The sequence below is a fragment of the Panthera uncia genome, assembly GCF_023721935.1.
Source record: "Panthera uncia isolate 11264 chromosome A1 unlocalized genomic scaffold, Puncia_PCG_1.0 HiC_scaffold_16, whole genome shotgun sequence".
NCBI lineage: Eukaryota > Metazoa > Chordata > Mammalia > Carnivora > Felidae > Panthera > Panthera uncia.
In genome coordinates this window covers 52,691,773-52,713,621 of record NW_026057576.1, presented here as the reverse complement: position 1 = coordinate 52,713,621, position 21,849 = coordinate 52,691,773, and positions in this window count along the sequence as shown.

The window sequence follows — 21,849 nt, the reverse complement described above, 5'->3', positions numbered from 1 at the left end:
TCTTTAGGTTAAAGTTTCAGTTGCTGTGTTCAATATGACTTTGAGGTCATAACCATGGTTTGCTACATATTCTTTGTATGTAAGATTATTCAATGAAATAACTTCAAGTTACTCATTTAAAATAGTATATGGCTCAAAAGAGCAGAAGCAACAGAAAATAAATGAAAAGCATTATGCTACATCCAAACCAATTCAAGTAATATACTAAATAAATTATATGATACATTTAGAGAAATGAGGTGCATGGTAATAGCAGTTACTCAATACATTACGTTGCTAATCTTCCTAGACATATGGTGATGGTAATCTTATTATATAACTTAGATTTAGTCATTACCATTACAGAATACAGTATATGTAATTAATTTGTGTTATTGGGAATAAAATGAGATGTTGCCGTAAAGTGAAATATTCATTAAAGAAAATGCATTAGAAAAGAAGATCACTTGACCTCATTTTGGAAAATATTCACAAATATCACAGGATATTTACAGTTATACAGGTGTTCCTTGGAGAAATTGTGGGTTCAGTTCCAGAGCACCACAATAAAGCGAGTCAATGAATTTTGTGGTTTCCCAGTGTATATAAAGTTATATTTGCATTGTTCTGTAGTCTATGAAGTGTGCAGTAGCATTCTGTCTCAAAAACAATGTACATATCTTAATTAAAAATACTTTGTTGCTAGAAAATGCTAAGCATCATCTGAGCTTTCAGCAAGTTCTAATATTTTTGCTGGTAGAGGGTCTTGTCCTCATGTTAATGGCTGATGACTGATCAGGGTGGTGGTTGCTGAACTTTGAGTGGCTGTGGCAATTTTTGAATATAAGACAAAAATGAAGTTTCATCAGTGGACTCTTCTTTCACAAATAATTTCTCTGTAGCATGTAATGCTGTTTAATAGCATTTCAGTCACAGTAAAATTTCTTTCAGAATCGGAGTGAATCTTCTCAAGCCCTGCTGCCATTCTGTCAACTAAGTTTATATAACATTCTAAATTCTTTGTTTGCATTTCAACAATCTCACAGCATCTTCCCCAGAAATAGATTCCATCTCAAGAAACCACTTTCTTTGCTCATCCATAAGAAGCAACTCTTCACCTGTTAAATTTTATCATGAGATTGCAGCAATTCAGTCACATCTTCAGGCTCCACTTCTAATTCTAGTTCTCTTACTATTTCTAGTACACCTGTAGTTACTTCCTCCACAGAAGTCTTGAAGCACTCAAAGTCACCCGTGAGGGTTTGACTCAACTTCTTTCAAACTTTTGTAAATGTTGATATTTGACCTCTTCCCAAATTAAATTACAAATGCTCATAATGACATCCAGAATGATAAATACTTTCCAGAAAGTTTTCAATTTACTTTGTGCAGATTTATCTGAGGAGTCACTATCTATGGCAGCTCTAGCCTTATGAGATATATTTCTTCAATAATTAGACTTGAAAGTCAAAGTTACTGCTTGGTCCATGGACTGCAGAATGGGTTTTGTGTTCGCAGGCATGAAAACAAAATTAATCTCATTATATGTTTTCATTAGGACTCTTGTGTGACCAGGTGAATTGTCAATGAGCAGCAATATTTTGAAAGCAGTCTTTTTTTTTTTTCTCCCCTCGAGCAGCAAGTCACAACAGTGGGCTTACAATATTTAGTAAACCATGTTGTAAACATATGTGCTGTCATCCAGGCTTCATTGTTCCATTTATAGAGCACAGGCAGAATACATTTAGCATAATTCTTGAGAGCCCTAGAATTTTCAGAATGGTTAATGAGCACTGGCTTCAACTTCAAGTCACCAGCTATATTACCCCTACCAAGAGAGGTAGCCTGTCCTTTGAAGTTTTGAAGCCAGGCATTGACTTCTTTTTAGCTAGGAAAGTCCTAGATGACATCTTCCTCCAAGAGCAGGCTGTTTCTTCTACATGGAAAAATCTGTTGTTTCGTGTGGCCACCTTCATTAATTATCTGAGCTAGATCTTCTGGAGACCTTGCTGCAGCTTCTATGTCAGCACTTGCTCCTTTATCCTGTACTTTTATATTCTGGAGACGGCTTCTTTTCTTAAACCTCATGTAACTTCTACTAGCTTCTAACTTTTTTTCCTGCAGCTTTGTCACCTCTCTCAGCCTTCATGGAACTAAACAGTTAGGGTCTTGCTCTGGATTAGGCTTTTGCTTAAGGAAATGTGTCTAGTTTGATCTTCTATCCAAGGCGACTGAACTTTCTCCATATCAACAAGACTGTTTCATTTTCTTATCATTCATGTGTTCAGTGGCCTAATTTAAATATTGTTGTTTTCGGAAAGATGGAGTAACACGGAGAGAGATGGAAAAACAGCAGGCTGGTGGAGCAGTCAGAACACATAGGATTTTGTCAATTGGGTTTGCCCTTTTACATGGGCATGGTTTATGGAACCCCCAAATAATTATAAGAGTAACATCAAAGATCATTGATCAAGGATCACCATAACAACTATAATAATAAGGAAATCTTGAGGTATTGCAAGAATTACCAAAATGTGACACACAGAGATGATGTGAATAGATACTGTTGGAAAAATGGCACCAACAGACTTGTTCAATGTGGGATTGTCACAAACCTTCAATATCCACAAAGCACAACAAACCAAAGCACAATAAAGCAAAATATTGACAACTGTATTAAAATAAGAATGCCCTTTCCACGAATATGCACAAATTCTAAATAGCTATTATTTTGATTCCAGAAAGCAATGGATAGAAATTTTTGGAAAGAGTATCTGATAAGGAAAATGATTTTCTGAAATAAAACTCTGTTCTGCAAGTTGAGATGAATGAAGTACATTATTCTGGTATGTACTTTGAAGACAATAACACTAACCAAATATATTTTTAAGCTTAAAGGAGAACTATTTGGTTTGTTAATTATCAGTTCTCATTAATATTCTGCTTGGAGTTCCTATCTATAATGTTCATAAACTTTAAAAAGTTCTGCTTTTTAAAGTCAGAATGAATTTCAAACAAATCAGTGGAGAATAATGGACCATTACATCCTCATAAACTTGCTAATTAAAAAGAACTGAAAACCATTGCTACTGTGAAAATCTTTGATGTAAATTCTAATGTGACAGCAAAGTCAATGATCTCATTCAAGGTAAGATGCAGGAATAGCTGTTACCAATGCAGAGAAGTTATTTAAAAAATATATTTTAAATACATGTAAGGCTATTCTAAATGCAATAAAGCAGTTTTAAAAAATTAATCATAATTGAGTGTGTGTATATATATATATATCTACAAGAATTATAATCAACACTACTAAACAAGTTTGTGGCATATGTAGTGCTTGTAACCTTGCTCTACTGGAGCATGATTATGTGATTGTATATGTTATGTGTTGTATTAGTTGGAAAAACTCCTTCATCATTTGAGAATAAGAAATGTAGCTGTCAAATTGATATTGAAAGGCTTTTTCATTCTATTATGTGCTTAGATAATTTCATAAGGAAATTATCATGAAGGGTCAGTAAAAGTACTATCTCTGACTCAAATAGCACTATTTGGCTTTTTACCTATTTTGCATAGAACATTTTATCTAACTAAAGAGGAAATAAAAAATAATCTTATCATCATTATCAGTATCACCATCATCTTCATTGTGTTCATCATCAATGTCAACTTAATCAGTATTATCATCATGAATTGAGATCTTGCTGGCTGTAATGTACTTTTCCAAGTGCTTTAAGTGCATTTTTGTATTTTAATCTTCATGATAAACCTACACTATAGGTTCTGTCACTCCTATTAAAAGATAAGGAAAGTGAGGCTCATAAAAGTTAAATAATTTTTATGTGACCAGCTAGTAAGCTGCAACTAGAGGATTAGGTGTTCTTAAACACCACAAGTGCTGGCTCAGATTTGAAATGATGGCTGAATATGTTTGCAAAGATGTTTGCATTTATCTCAGTGAGTTCCAGATACCTTTCCAGCCATCAGTTGGCCAATTTATTTCTTCCTGTTTTATTTCTCATAGGGCCGTAGAAATTCCTGTATCACTCTCTCTGACATGCCACCAAAGGAAGCTTGCTGCCAATTTCCACCGTATCCCCATTCTGGTTTATAATCTGTTAAAGAGGACATTCCATTCACCATTCACCTAAATTTTATCCCTTAAGTGTGGGTTTTGTTTGTTTTTTTTTTTTAAATTTCCTTGATGTTCACTTCTATTGTCATGAATTCGATTAAGGGAAACATTTTTTTTTATTAAAAAATTTTAACATTTATTCATTTTGAGAGACAGATAGAGACAGAGCATGTGTGGGGAAGGGGCAGAGAGGGAGACACAGAATCTGAAACAGGTTCCAGGCTCTGAGCTGTCAGCACAGAGTCCGACTTGGGGCTCGAACTCCCAAACTGCGAGATCCTGACCTAAGCCGAAGTTGGATGCTCAACAGACCCAGCCACCCAGGTGCCCCAGGGGAAACAGTTTTTTTTTTTTCTTTCAGTAGGCTGTTTTTAAAATCTCAGTATTTATTCCCTATATGAATTCAAATTTCCAAATAGCCTTATCTGCTAGTGAGTTATGTGGAAGCACTGCTCTTTTCATGTGAGTGTTCTCCTCCAAAATTTCTAAAGCTCCTCATCTCCAATAGGCAAAACCCAAATTACTAGCCATTCCATTCAATGATTTCTGTGATTTACCCTCAGCCCTTTATGTTGATATACAATTAATTTGGTTCAATCAACGTGTTTTTCATATGTAATAGGATTTTCCGAATTTTCACTTTATGTATTTATTTCTTCTTTTATTTTTTCTGGACTCTCTCATTTTTGCTTTTCAAATTATATAACTTTCCTTACCCCCATTGAAGATTCCCAGTGAAATTCTTACCAAGTAAGAATAAGTGAAAGAAATTTAAAGCCTTACATGTAGTTGTACAAAACTAAGTAAGGTCAATGCTCACATTTCAGAAATTGTGAAGAGTTTATACTATGCAAAACACACACAGGAGAAGATTACAGGAAGGCTCTCTGGCCTTAATCATAACATTCTTTTAGAAGAAAGACATATGTTTACAAAGGATCTCAAATAAGCTTCATTATCATCACCGAATGCAGAGGCAACAAAGGCAGGTGATAGATGTGAGATTTGAGATATGTTGGGAGCATGCCCTTTCACTGCTGTCATCATTACCAATTTAGAACAATGAGAGAAAGGCTGCAAGATCTTGTCTGTAGCTTGATGAGAAGTAACATCAGGAAGAGTTCAACTGCACTAGTATTACATCTGGATGGACCAACCTGGTTAATGAGGACATCGGCTAAGCTGACTGGCAACAAGTGACTTCATACATACACACCCCACATAGAGCTCCAAGACAAATTGCATAGTATATCCAGTCATCCATTTTTTCTATCCAAACCCCTCAGGCTGTATTTCTGATGTGTTAAGTGAATTTACCATATCCATTTATCCTTATAAAATCAAAGGCAAATATTCTAATAGCATTCAGCAAAAGAAATCAAGAAGAAATAGATCCTCTAGAAATAAACCTTAAAACAAGAATGCCAGTTAAAGTATTTTATTTGAGAGGTGCAGGAAATACCGATGTAAGAGTGAGGAAGGGTAAGAGATGGGAAAACAGCCAATGAGAGAGATCCAATGGGAGAACACAATGAATGTGCTCTCAGGTCAGCTATAGCTTTAGGGGCCTGGAGCCTAGTTTTACTTAAAAATGATTTAAAACAACAGATCTGGGAAGATGATGGAGTACAAGGACCCTAAGCTCACCTCATTTTACAGATACAGCTAAGTAACACTCATCACATCAGTGTAAATAACCCAGAAAATGGCCTAAAGACTGGCAGAACATACTTCACAACTAAATGTAGAGAAGCAGCCACATCAAAGAGGGTGGGACAGACAGAGAAGCAGTTGGGAGCTAAATGGCCTTGCAGGCTCTGAGAGGGGAGAGAAACGGACTATCACACCATAGAGACTGCACAGGGAAGACAAATGCCCATAACATTTGGCTTTGAAAGCCAGAGGGGTAAATTTCATGAGTTCCTATGAACAGCAGGACTTAAAACCTGGAATTAGTGGGCTCAGCTCTAGGAGAGCCAGGAGGGTGAGAGGCAGCTGAGTCCCTGCTTTTAAAGAGACAGCACGAAAACCAGCTCATGGACATAGAGCATAAACACAGCAGTTTGAAAAATGCCTGGGACATATAGAGTGGAAATTTGTTTACTAATCTGAGAGGCTGTCCTGCAGGGACAGAGATCATTTGGAGACTCTGTAGGAACAAAGAAGCTGAGAGGAACCATTTCCTTTCTCTACCCCTGGCATAAGTGCACACCACCTGTGGGAGCCAGCACAGTGCTAACTTGCACACTCCTAACTTGCACACTCTACCTAATTTGCTAACACTGTGATTATCTTCCTCCATCGCCTGACACATAGGTGAATCTTCCCTTCCAACCAGGCCTGCCTTAGTCTGTGCACTTCAGCTCCCTTCACCCAGTAGACAGCTCAAACCCTGCTAAGACTGTGCCTTCCACCACCATGCACTTTGGTTATCTGCCCCCAATAAGCTGACTCCCTCAGTCTCTGCAGTGACAGGTTCCTTTTTGCAAAGGACTGGCATGCAAACCTTGATAACACTGTGAGTCCTGCACCTATGCATGTTGTGGATTTGCCCTTTCTAATATCCTCTTGCCTAGAGCCCATCTAAAGCAGTGCCATAAGCCTGGCACTGTGCAGGCAGCCACGACAGGGACCACTACTACTCCAGTGACTCCTGCTTCAAGGAAAAGGAAAGGTGACCACACACTCTAGTCAGACAGTAGCCCCAGCAGCGGGCTCAGGGCAGATAGGTGGTTGGGGTACAGGCTCTGCTCACCAATAAAAGCTTCTCAGGGGACAACACAGGGAAAGCACCCAACAGTTTAGTCTTACTGCATCTGGCAAACTCCTGGTCTGACTCAACTCAAGGCTAGTGTGGCCCCAGACTGGCCAAATAATATCACAGGGACCAAATCTTGCCCACAACAGGCAAAGAGAGCCACTGCAGATGACTAGAATGAAGGAAAAAGTGGCTCAGCCACAACAGCAGGGTGCAGGCAACATACACCGGAGACATCCCTGAAGTACCTGGTTCTGATGAACATGGGACACTGCACTGCAGGCCACTACAGGTCCTCTTCTTCATAAGACCACTACTTTCAGAAACAGGAGATGTAGTTGACTTTCCTAACACACAGAAACAGACACAGAGATTAGACAAAATGAAGAGACAGAGGAGTATGTCCCAAATTAATGAACAGGATGAATGAAATTACAGTAAGAGACCTGAGTGAAATGGAGACAAGTAATATGCCTAATAGAGTATTTAAAATAATTACCAAGAAGATACTCACTGGACTTGAGAGTGGAGGCCATCAGTGAGACCCTTGACAATAAGATAAAAAAGAACCAATCAGAGATGAAGAACTCAATACATGAAATTAAAAAAAAAACACTGAAAAATAAAATAAAAATATGCTAAATGTAGTAAATAGCAGATTAGAAGATGCATAAGGACAAATCGGCAAACTGAAGTACAGAGTATTGGAGAGTAATCAAGCTAAACAGGTGAAAGGAAAATGAAATATTAAAATGTGAATAGACTTAGGGAACTTAACAACATCATCAAATATAATAACATTTGCATTATAGGGATTCCAGGGGGATAAGAAAGAGAAAAAAGGACATAAACTTTATTTGAAAAAGTAGTAGCTGAAAAATTCCCTAAACTGGAGAAGGAAATCTAAGAGGAACAGTGATTCCTGAAACACACACACACACACACACACACACACACACACACACCAAAAAAAACCCAAAACCCAACCCAAGGATTTTCACACCAAGACAATAATAACTAAAATGTCAAAAAAAATAGTGATAAAAGAGAGAATGTTTGAAACAACGAGAGAAAAGAAAACAGTTACAAACAAGGGAAATCCCATAAGTCTGTCAGGTGATTTTCCAGAAGAAACTTTGTGGGCCAGAAGGGAGTGGTGTGATACCGTCAAAGTGCTGAAAGAACAAAAAAGGAATCTGCAGCCAAGAGTACTCTGTCCAGAAAGGCTATCCCTCAGGATAGAAGGAGAATTTCCCAAACAAAAGTTAAAGGAATTCATGATAACTAGCCCTACAAGAGATATTAAAAGGGACTCTTTGAGTGGAAGGGAAAGCCCATAAGTAAGAGTAGGAAAAGTAGGAAGCAGTAAAAATAAGTATATCTGTAAAAATCACTCGAGACTCACAAAATAAAAAAGATTTAAAGTATGACACCATATACCTAAAATGTAGGGGGAGAAGAGTAAAGAATGAAGTTAAACTAGGTGACCATCAACTATAGACTCTCCAGTATATGCAGAAGTTATTTACAAATAAAATGATAATCAAAAACAGTAATAGATATGAAAAAAATAAAGAGTAATAAGTATATTACTCAAGAAAGCCAATTAATCATGTGAGAAGAGAGCAAGGGAAGAAAGGAACAGAGAAGAACTACAAAGACAGCTATAAAACAAATAACAAAATGGCAATAAATACATACGTATCAATAATTACTTTGAATGTGAATAAACTAACACTAAAATCAAAGGGGTGACAGAATGCATAAAAAAAAAAAGAACCATCTGTATGCTGCCTGCTAGAGACTCACTTTGGACCTAAAGACACATGCAGGTGAAAGTGGAGGGATGGAAAAGCATTTATCATGCAAAATGGAAGTGAAAGAAAGCTAGGGTAGTGATACATTGGACAAAATAGACTTTAAAACAAAGACTGTAACAAAGGACACCATATAATCATAATGGGAACAATCCAAGAAAAAGATATAACAATCACAAATATTTATGCACACAACATGAAAGCACCCAAATATATAAATCAGTTAATAAACATAAAGGAGGTAATCTATAGTGATACAATAATAGTAAGGGTCTTTAATACCTACTTACATCAATGGACAGATCATTGAAACAGAAAATGAACAGGAAACAGTGGCTTTGAATGACACATTGGACCAGATGGATCTAACAGATATATTCAGAACATTTAATTTAAAAACAGCAAAATACACATTCTTTTCAAGTGCACATGGGACATTGTCCAGAATAAATCATATATTAGACCACAAAAGAAGTCTTAAAAATTAAAAAAGATTGAAGTTATACCATGTATCTTTTTTGACCAAAATGCTATGAAACTGTAATAAGCAGAAGGCAAAAACCTGGAAAGAACACAAATACATGGAGGTTAAATAACATGCTATTAAACAATGAATGGGTCAGTCAAAAAAAATCAAAAAATACCTGGAGAAAAATGAAAATGAAAACAACAGTCCACAATTTTTTTTAAATTTTTTAATGTTTGTTCATTTTTGACAGAGAGAGAGTGAGACAGAGCATGAGTGGGGGAGGGGAAGAGAGAGAGAGGGAAACACAGAATCTGAAGCAGGCTCCAGACTCTGAGCTGTCAGCACAGAGCCTCATGTGGGGCTTTGAACTCACAGACCATGAAATCATGACTTGAGCCAAAGTCAGACGCTCAACCGACTGACTCCACTGACTGAGCCACCCAGGTGCCCCACAACAGTCCACAGTTTGGAGGATGCAGTGAAAACTGTTTTTGTAGTGAAGCTTATTGCAATACAGGCTTATATCAAGAAGCAAGAAAAATATCAAACAACCTAACTTTACACCTAATGAGTTAGAAAAAGAAGAGCATACAAAACCCCAAACCAGTAGAATGAAGGAAATAATAAAATTAGAGCAGAAATTAATGATATAGAAACTTAAAATGCAATAAAACAGGAGTGCGTGGGTGACTCAGTCGGTTGAGCATCTGACTTTGGCCCAGGTCATGATCTCTCAGTTCATGGGTTTGAGCCCTGCGTCGGGCTCTGTTCTGACAGCTTGGAGCCTGGAGTCTGCTTCAGGTTCTGTGTCTTCCTCTCTCTCTGCCCTTCCCCTGATGGTGCTCTCTTTTTCTCTCTCTCTCAAAAATAAACATTTAAAAACAACAACAACAATAAAACAGATCAATGAAGCAGGGAGCTGATTCCTTAAAAAGATCAACAAGATTGATAAACCTTTAGCCAGCTCATCAAAAAAATAAGAGAGAGAAGACAAACCAATTCAGAAATGAAAGAGGAGAAATAACAACCTACACCACAGAAATATAAAGGATTGTAAGAGAATATTATGAAAATTGTATGCCAATAGCTTAGACAGTTTAGAAGAAATGGAAAAATTCCTAGAAATATATAACCTATCAAAACTGAAACAGGAAGAAATAAATAATTTGAACATACCAGCAATGAAATTGAATCAGTAATCAAAAACTCCCAATAATAACAAAACAAAACAAAACATCTCCCAACAAACAAAAGTCCAGGATTAGAAGTCTTCACAGGTAAGCTCGACCAAACATTTAAAGAAAAGTTAATACTTATTTTTCTCAAACTATTCCTAGAAGAAGAGGAACACTTTCAAATTCATTCTATGATGTTAGCATTACCATGATACCAAAACCAGATAAAGAAACCACAGAAAGGAGAGAACTACAGGCCAATATCTCTGGTGAACACAGATGCAAAAATCCTCAACAAAATATTAGCAGACCAAATCCAACAATACGTTAAAATAATCATTTACTAGGATCAAATGGGATTTATTCATAGGATGCAAGGGTGATTCAATATTTGTAAACCAATAAATGGGATACATAACATCAAAAAGAGAAAGGTTAAAAACTACATAATCATTTCAATAGATGCAGGATAGCATTTGACAAAGTACAACATCCATTCATGATAAAAACCCTCAACAAAGTAAGTTTAGATGGAACATATCTCAACATAATAAAGGCTGTATATGAAAAATCTACAGCTAACATCATACTCAATGGTGAAAAACTGAGAGCTTTTCCCCTAATGTCAGGAACCAGACAAGGATGTCTACTCTCACCACTTTTATTGAACATAGTATTGGAAGTCCTAACCAGCAAAATAAATAAAAGGCATCCAAATTGGTAAGAAAGAAGTAAAACTTCCACTCTTTGTAGATGACGTTATACTCTATCTAGAAAACCTGAAAGAGTCCACCAAAAAGAGCTACTAGAATTGATAAATGAATTTAGTAAGCTCATGGTATACAAAATCAATATATAGAAATCAATTGCATTTCTATATTCTTATAATGAAGCATCAGAAGGAGAAATTAAGAAAAAAATATACAATTTCCCCCAAAATAATAAAATACCTAGAAATAAACTTAATCAAGGAGATGAAAGACCTGTACTTTGAAAAGTACAAAGCACTGATGAAACAAACTGAAGATGACACAAAGTAATGGAAAGATATTCCATGCTTATTGGTTGGAAGAACAAATATTGGGGTGCCTGGGTGGCTCAGTTGGTTGAGCATCTGACTCTTGATTTCAGCTCAGGTCATAATCTCACAGTGGTGAGATTGAGCCCTGTGTGAGGCTAGGTGCTGAGCATGAAGTCTGCTTAAGATTCATTCTCTCTCTTTCTCTCTCTCTCTCTCTCTCTCTCTCTCCCTCCCACCCCTTTGCCCCATTCACACTCTCTCTAAAATAAAAAAAAAAAGAAAAAGGAAGAACAAATATTGTTAAAATGTCTATACTATCCAAAGAAATCTACAGATTTAATGACATGCCTATCAAAATGCCAACAGAATTTTTCACAGTACTAGAACGAAACACCCTAACATTGTATGCAACCACAAAAGACCCCAAATAATCAAAGTAATCTTTAAAAAGCAAACAAACCTGGAGATATGACAATTTTAGATTTCAAGCTATGCTACAAAGCTTTTTAATCAAAATAGTATGGTACACACACACAGACACACACACACACACATCTATGGAAGAGAATAGAAAGCCTAGAAATACACCCATGATTATATGGTCAATTAATCTTCAACAAAGAAGACAAGAATATGCAATGGGAAAAAGTCTTTTCAAGAAGTAATTTTGAGAAAGCTAGATAGCTACACACAAAAGAATAAAACTGGACCACTTTCTTAAAAAAGTACTTACAAAAGTATTTTTTTATACAAAAAATGAATTCAATTCATGAAAGACCTAAATGTGAGATCTGAAACCATACACATTCTAGAAGAGAGCCCAGGCAGCATTTTCTCTGATATTAGTCCTAACAACATTTTTCTAGATATTTCCTGAGGCAAGGGAAACAAAAGCACATATAAACTATCAGGGCTACATCAAAATAAAAAGCTTTTTTTTTAATTATTATTATTTTTTTTATTTCAGAGAGAGAAGGAGTGCAAACAGAGGAAAGGGACAGAGCGGGAGAGAGACAGAATCCTAAGCAGGCTCCAGGCTCAGTGCAGAGCCTGAGGCAGGGCTTGATCCCAGAACCCTGGGATTATGTCGTGAGCCAAAATCAAGAATCAGACACTCAACTGACCGAGACACTAAGGCACCCCAAAATAAAAAAGCATCTTTACCTCAAAGGAAGCAGTAAATAAAACTAAAAGATAACTTACTGAATGGGAGAATATATTTGAAAATGCATATCAGATAAAAGGTTAGTATCCAAAATGTATAAAGAATGTATACAACTCAACACCTAAGAAACAAATAATCTAATTAAAAAATAGGCAGAAGATAAGAACAGACATTTCTCCCAGGAAGACATACATGTGACCAACAAACATGAAAAAATACTCAACATCACTCATAACCAGGCAAATACAAAACAAAACCACAATGAGATATCCCCTCACACCTGCAAGAATGGCTAAAATCAAAAACACCAGAAACAACAATGTTGGTGACAATGTGGAGAAAAAGGAACTTTGTTGCACTGTTGGTGGAAATGCAAACTGGTACAGCCACTCTGGAAAACAATAAATTGTTTTCCTCAAAAAATTAGAAATAGAACTACCCTATGATCCAGTAACACACTATGGGTATTTATCCAAGGAATATGAAAACACTAAATTAAAATGATATATGCCCTCCCTACATTTATTGCAGTATTATTTCCAATTGCGAAATTATTGAAGTAGCTCAAGTGTCCATGGATAGAAGAATGGATAAAGAAGTGGTATGTATATACACAATGGAATATTGTCAACCATTTAAAACTTGCCATTTGCAACAACATGGATGGATTTAGAGAATGCAATCCTAGGCAAAATAAGAAAAAGACAAATACCTTATCATGATTTCACTTATATGTGGACATTAAGAAACAACAACCAAAAACAAACAAAACAAAACTACAAATGGAAGAGGGTGAAAAAAAGACAAATCAGAAAACAGTCTCTTAACTATAGAGAACAAGCAGATGGTTGACAAAAAGGAGTTAAGGCAGGGGCAAGGTTAGAGAGGGAGAGTGAAATAGGTGAAGGGGATTAAGAGTACTCTTATGGTGAGTACCAAGTAATGTATTGAATTGCTGAATCACTTCATTGTACACTGTAGGTTAACTATACTGGAATTAAAAATACAATGGTTTAAAATATATAGCTTATTTAACTTGAGCATCACACATCAACTGTTCTGGTTTAAGATGGGGGCTGTAAGTGTTTCTTGGCCTGCCTTTTTGAGTGTGTAAATGTAGTAGACAAGTACTAAAGTTTGGAGAAAACCCTCAAACAGACGAAGCAGTTCCTGGCAGTTTAAATTCTCTTGGAAGCACTGAGTTATAAGGCTGGAAATCTATAGGTGGAGAATCTGTATTCTCTTCTACATATAGGGTACTTGCAAAATTATTCTGCAACATGCAAAGAAGACAATACCCATAGGAAAAAGAAAACAATACATTTGGAACATTAGTTAAAGCGTAATCTGGAGATAAAGTTTTTTTTTTAATACATTGCAAACAACAGCAACAATGAAAAGGGAATTCCTATCAAACAAAATAAAGAAGTATGCTGAAACGCTGTGAAAAATATAAAGGAAATTTGACTAAGTGAAAGTATATTAATAAAACCCCCAAAATTTGAATATCAAACTATTTAAAGCTTCGCAGTCTGCCAACCTACAATATATCTTTCTTTTTTACTTCTCTTACTGTGAGTTCTTAGATTTCCATTTCCTCCGCTCTGCTGAATCCCTGGATATTCATTAATCTAATTTCTAGCTTCCAGTTGATGATTTTTCCCTCTGATTCTTATTGCATATTTGGATGTAGACCTTTACTTTTATTCTTTTACTGTCATTTTTATAAGATATCAGGAATATGTAGTAGTTTGTCAGCAAACAACCACACAATGACAACTGCATATTTAATAAAAACACATTTCTTAAGCACACATCTGTAGGTCAGGTGGGATCTCATTTTCAGGCTGAGGGTGGCTAACTCTGCTCTTCAAAACTCATAGTGTCTCTTATACTTGATAAAGGCGCTGTGTATTAAAGCAAGTCATGCCAAGTGTATTAACATTCCATTGGCAAAGCATATTGTGTGGCTATAAGGCCATACATAATGGGGCTGGGCACCAGTACAGGGGAATGAAAATCTGGAATAAGTAACTGTAGCCACTATAAGAATTAAATACTTGTGTTTACTATGTCATATTTAATTAAATATCCCAAAGGGATATGTACACATGTATTTGTTTTGTTTTGTTTTTTGTTTTTAGCACTAACTGAATCATTTTAATGCTCCATTTTAAACATTTTAAAGGCTTTGCATTGTCTTAAGGATAAGGCCTGCTCCTTGATAACCCATACAAGGCCCTTCATTTGTAGCCCTTGCTTACTTTTCCAGTTCACTCTCTTTCTCTCCATTCTCCCCAACACATATACCATACACTAAGCATTCTATTATTATTTTATGTTATTTTATTTTATTTGTTTTTTTAATTTACATCCAAGTTAGTTAGCATATAGTGCAACAATGATTTCAGGAATAGATTCCTTAATGCCCCTTACCCATTCAGCCCGTCCCCCCCCCCCACAACCCCTCCAGTAACCTTCTTTTTGTTCTCCATATTTAAGAGTCTCTTATGTTTTGTCCTCTTCCCTGTTTTTATATTATTTTTGCTTCCTTTCCCTTATGTTCATCTGTTTTGTATCTTAAACTTCACTCATGAGTGAAGTCATATGATATTTGTCTTTCTCTAATTTTGCTTAGCATAATATTCTCTAGTTCCATCCATATAGTTGCAAATGGCAAGATTTCATTTTTTGATTGCTGAATAATACTCCATTGTGTGTGTGTGTGTGTGTGTGTGTGTGTGTCACATCTTCTTTATCCATTCAACCATCAATGGATCTATTATTCTTTACTATCAGAATCCCCAGGATATGGTTTGATTTATATCAATTTGTGGAATTTGAAGCAAATTCCCCTTTTCAGGTTCTGAGAAGGTATTTTTAAGTCTGTTTTTCTCAATCAGCCAACAAATAGCAAAGAACACTTAAAGCTTCCCTGGCTCAGTAGGATTTCCAACAAGCAATAGTATTAGTGAGTGTTTCAAAGCTTCTGAACCAAGTAATATCTTTCTTTCTTGTTGACGTGTGTTCATCTGAGCATCTTTTATTTATTTTTTTCAAAAACAGACTAGGGTTAGCTTGTTGTTCTTTATCAAAATAAAACAAAACAAATTATTTTTGAATATATAATCCTAATTCTAAAATTCAAGGGTTTCCTACAACATTGGCAATTAGTGTCCAGTGCTCATAGGCATGTCATTACTCTGTCCACACATATTAGGCCTTCTCCTGCCCTTGGGCTTTTTCTATTTTTTTTTTTCACTCTAATAATTTTAACTTTTTTATTTCCCTTTCTTAAACATCAACTTCAAATCCATTTTTATGCAGCCATCTCAATATTAAAACCAGCCATGTCTCTTCCTTCTCCAAATTCTTTTTATATTGATTAAATGTAATAATAATTTGATACTTACCACATCCTTATTCTTAATTTTTCCTTTTATCATTTCCTTTATTATGTGCTATATTAAGGTTCTTCAGACAAACAAAACCAAAATTTACACACTACACACACACACGTACACATTTATATACATTTATATGTGTGTATGTATATATATGTATACACATACATACACACATATATACACACACATATTTACACACACATATATATATACATATATATATACACATATACATACACACACACACACACACACACACATACCAGTAAACCAATTCTTCATATTATATATCCCTGTATATTATTATTATATAGGTAGATAAGTCCCACAATTGGCCATCTGCAAACTGGAAATTCAGGAAGGTTGGCAGTACAGCGTAGTCTGAGTCTGAAGGCTTAACAACCAAGGGATCCAATGGTTTACTCCAAGTCCTAGGTCTGGAAGAGATGAGATGAGATGACTCAAGCAGGCAGGCAGGAAGTAAAAATGGGTAAATATCTCCTTCCTCTGTCTTGTCCTATTCAAGCCCTCCAGGGATTGGATGATGCTTACCCTCATTGAGGAAAATCTATTTTGTTGAATAAAGTAATTCAAAGGCTAATCTCATCCACAAACACACTTTCAGACACATCTAGAAATAAAGGTTAATGTGGGCACCCTGTGACCAAATTGACACATAAAATCACAAGTCCACCCTTTGTTGATTTGATACCTATATATATCTCCCTAAACTTATTTAATTTCCAAATAAAGACAATGACAGGGTCATCATTTGGCCTAACATGATACATTATCTGCCTAACATGATACAGCAATACAGGACACAACTATTCTGCCTAACATTATTCAAACTATCCTACATAAACCATAAATGTGCTAACACCTTCTCCAGAAGAGGGGGTAATATTCTGAAGCCATGTTACCCTTCTCCTTGATACTCTGTAATTTAAAAGCTATGGTGTAAAATGAACAATACTGAAATACTATGATATAAAATCCATAATCTTATGTTACATAATAAAGGAATAAGAGAGGAAATAAAACAAAGATATACACACACATCCTCATAGAAAGTAGGGGGGAATATGATAATTATGTCCTCATTTCTGTAACTGGTTATGTAGTCATAACTGGCATTTATAACTACCTTCTTTCACTACTCTTTCTGTATTCTCTTTGCCTTTAACCTGTACCTTAACTAGTTTTGCTTTTTTACCTGGTAGGGTGACCTAAACCTTCATTCTGAAAGGTGTGGGCCATTATTAGTCTTGTTTGGGTTGAACTGTTGTAGTTTTCTATTGACCTCATTCATAGTACATGGCAATACTAAAAGACACCCTAAGGGGTGTTCTGTATTACTACAGACATACACCTCCTTACCTCCCTTGTGGATTAGTAATCCAGTTTCCTCTTGATGTCAGAAATAATCATCCCAGCCATCTCCATAGCTTCCTTATTTCCAGTTGATTCAGAGGGATGAGGAATCCAAATTGGCTATGAGTCTGGTAGATTTACTGATGACTATCACTTGTTCATAGCACACTTGCTTACAATTTACTGACATTTGCAATGAGTTGTTATTAACAAGGGTTTTTACTTGGTGCTTGGAGATGTGCTTAAGTGTTAGAGATTTGCCCTAGTAGTGAAATTCATTATACATATACACTTTTTCAAAACCACAGTTTAAATGAACAAACAAAAACACTGCATGTGCAAATTACAGTGTGAGCCGTTACAAGAGGCAGCATTAATTACTGTAAAAACAACCAAACCTACTCTGTCACATCGGAGTCCTTGGCTCTTGAATTCTTTTTAGTGAATTTGACCAAGCATGACTCATCAGGGTAGTATTTTAAATGAAGTTCATGCAATCAAGCCTCCGTTCCATTTATACTGTGATTGTAAAGAATAAATATGCTAATAATGCTCATTTCAGTAGACATGATGAGCCAACTAAAAATACTAACCTCTGGCCCTTTTACCCTCTCCAATCATGCAGAGAGTCTGTAGTTTAACTAAAGAAATTGGCACTGCAAACAAAGCAGTTGTACTGTATGTCTTTTATACTCTCCTCAATCAAGTAAGATCTTATGAAAACAAAAATAAAATCTTCAATTTGATACAGAGCTGCTGACTGCTAAGAAATGCTTAATGTATCAACATCATAATCGGTTCTGGATCATTACCACTATCATAAAAAAGCTTCATACTCACCACATTGAAAGAGCAGTTCACTTGCTGTGATGTGCATCTGTATTTGTTTGACAAAAAAAGTCCCCAAATACAGTGCATGCACAGCATTTACAGCACCAAGGAAAGCTAGTGAAATTCATATTCAAAACTACCATAGTTTACACACATGCACAATGCATACTCCATTCACTACATAAAAATGCTCCCCCACAAAATCTTCCTTTTTATTCATTTCTAGTGATATAGTCTAAAATTACTATTTCACCAAATATTTGTGTTTTGTTCTTTTATATTGAATAAACATGAAAAAAGAAAGATCCCGCCTGTTGTATTTAATTTCCATAGATGATCCATAGAAGTAGAATGTATAAATGTTTTATATGCTACATATCTTCATTTAAGTAATTCCTCTGTATAAGGCTACATTACTCCAAAATATACAGTAAATATTTTGTAAGTCAGCATTTCCCTGAAGAGACATGGATAAATAAATTTCTTAGTGGTGAAACGTTACTTATGGTCACCACCTTTTGCTATTGCTAGGCTAAAGTCTCTAACAACTCTGCCTTGGGTTAAGAATGTGGGTTTCACCACCAGTCATGATTAAGTTGGAATGCTAGTGTGTCACTGACCTTCCCCATGGCTTTGACAAGTCACTTCCCTGTAAGCACACTTCTTTAACTGTAAAGGAGGATGGAAACTATGCAAAGTCATAGGTTATTCTGAGTATCGGTGGGGATAGTGTCTGTATTTAGCATAGACCAGAACCATATTAAGTGTACAAAAATGTGTGTTGATGTTGTAAGTTGTTTTATGAATTTTAGTTGCCTCTTGATGTTTTAAGATTTTCTGTGAAATAATCCCACCGTCAAAGGATGAACAACCTATGTGAGCTCTGACCTCCATCTGAGAGCGCATTTGTTTTGTGAACTCCCAGGTGAACAGATCAGATCTCATTTGTTAAAATCATCTTATTGATTACCCCATTAATTTCTAACTCTTACCTATAGTAATGAGAGAAAGAAATTGGGAATACCACAGTAGGAAGACTATAATCCAAATGGTTTAATTTTGGCCCAAAATAAATATGTTGAAAGTAGTTTCATGTAGACACAGTGCCAGATGTCTGGCTACTGAACTGCTCTGGGGAGCTTTCCTTCATTATCTGTTGAAAACTTCATTACCGTCAAGTTTTTTTCAACAAAGTGGCATTCATTTTGAGAAAATTTCCTCCTTTACAAAAATTCCCTTGTATCTCCCTTTCTTATCACATAACATAATTTAATGTAATTATTGATACTTATTGCTATTCATTAATTGTCTTCTGGCTGTTTTTGTAGTTCTTCTCTTTTCTTTTGCATTATTCCTATATGATTTAATGACTTCCTTTAGTCTTATATTTAGATTCCTTTCTCATTATCTTTTGTGTATCAACTACAGGTTTTTGCTTTGTGGTTACCACGACATTCACATACAATAGTTGTGTGTGTATATGTATGTATATACATACATATACCCTACATACCTACATATACCATACATACATACACCCTACACACGCAAGAGTCCATTTTAAGTCGATATCAGCTTCATTTTGAACACATTCTAAAACTTCTACGTGTTTACATCTCAATATACTTTATGTTTTTGATGTCATATTTTAACATCTTTTTAAAAATTTTTTCCAATGTTTATTTACTTTTGAGAGAGAGAGAGAGACAGAGACAGAGCACTAGTGGGGGAGGGACAGAGAGAGAGGGAGACACAGAATCCAAAGCAGGCTTCAGGTTCTGAGCTGTTAGCACAGAGCCCGACATGGAGCTCAAACCTGTGAGCTGTGAGATCATAACCCAAGCCGAAGTCGGATCCTTAACTGACTGGGCCACCAGGTGCCCCTAACATCTTTTAACTTTGTGTATCTCTTACTAATTATTGTGGTTATAGTTAATTTTACTACTTTTCTGTTTTAACCTTCATCCTAGCTTTATAAATGGTTAATACCTTTACTAGATATTAACTTTAAAAACTATACTTTCGGGGCGCCTGGGTGGCTCAGTCGGTTAGACGTCCGACTTCGGCCCAGGTCACGATCTCACGGTCCGTGAGTTCGAGCCCCGCGTCGGGCTCTGGGCTGATGGCTCAGAGCCTGGAGCCTGCTTCTGATTCTGTGTCTCCCTCTCTCTCTGCCCCTCCCCCGTTCATGCTCTGTCTCTCTCTGTCTCAAAAATAAAATAAAAACGTTAAAAAAAAATTTAAAAACTATACTTTCAAGAATCATTTCTATAGTTTACTATATATTCAACTTTACCAATGGGATTTTTACTTTCATATATTTTCTTGTTATTGGTTAGTAACTTTTTTTCAGCCTAAAGAAGTCCCTTTAACATTACTTGTAATGCTACTTTACTGGTGATGAACTTCAGGTTTTTTTTTTTTTTTTTTCTTTCTTGTTTGGAAAACTCTTTATCTGTCCTTTAGTTCTATTTGATAGCTTTGCCAGGCAGAGTATTCTTGGATAAAAGGTTTTTTTTTGTTTTGTTTTGTTTTATTTTTTTGTTTTCTTTATTTTTATTTTCTTTTCAGCAGTTTGAATGCATATATCATGACACTCCATTTTGGCCTACTACAAAATTTTCTACAGAAAAATCAGTTGATGATGCTATCGGGATTCCCTTGTACATAACAAGTTAATTTTTTCTCACTGCTTTTAAGATTCTTTCCTTTCTCAAAAGTTTGTTTTACACCATTTTGCTGTTATGAAAGACATACATTAGTACCTGTTTTCACTAACTGAAAGAAATCTGAAGAAGATTTTGCTTTAATTAAAAAGGACAAAAAGTGAAAATAGCAGCATTTATTTGCAACGAACCTTTATAGAAGCATCACTCACCCTTAGCAGGAGTGCCTCCTTCCCCAGGAACTACATTCAGAATCTCAATATCAGGCCATCATGGCTTTGAACTATGTCTGTGAGCATCTGTGCTTTATTCACCTTTATTTTGTGCATCCATTAACAAGACATGCCCTAAGATCTCAGAAAAGCCTAAGAGAGGCTATTTTTTGGGTCTGGGAATACCAAAACATTTTTACAAAGTAATGTAACTGCTTCTTTGCTTTACATCATCTCGGCTTTCAAAAGGCTTCGTAGGAACACTCTATTTTTGGATAATTGTGGAAACTTATAGTCTAATTTCAACTATTTTTTAATGAAATTTATAGTATCTCACAGTATATTTCTTTCACAGCTTAAAAATATGAATCTCGGAGGAGTTTCTGTAGCTACTCCAAAAATCAGTATTTCTAAGGTATGTAGCCTAAGCATTATTTACCTTTCCTTTTCTGCACATACACTCAGGTATTTAGCAGGCATTGTACAGGGATACATTTAGGTAGTTCTATAGTAATGAGATAATCTATGATACAGCTGAGGATTGCTTTTTAGTTTCCTTAGATAAATCACATTTCTGCCACCACATGTCATCTGGGCACTGTCTTGTCATTTTTTTACCCATATATTTTATTTCTGTTTGAGTTTATATTTATTTAAACATGGAACTCAGCACTTTCACTGGTTCAACAGGAAATCCATCATACTATGCATTTGGAATTATTCATGAATAACTGAAAGTCACAGGGAAATCCATAAAGGGTCATGCCATTTATTGCACACCCTCTGTCATCTTCCAAATCACTTTAAACCTCTACAAACTCCTTCCTGCATTCCCTT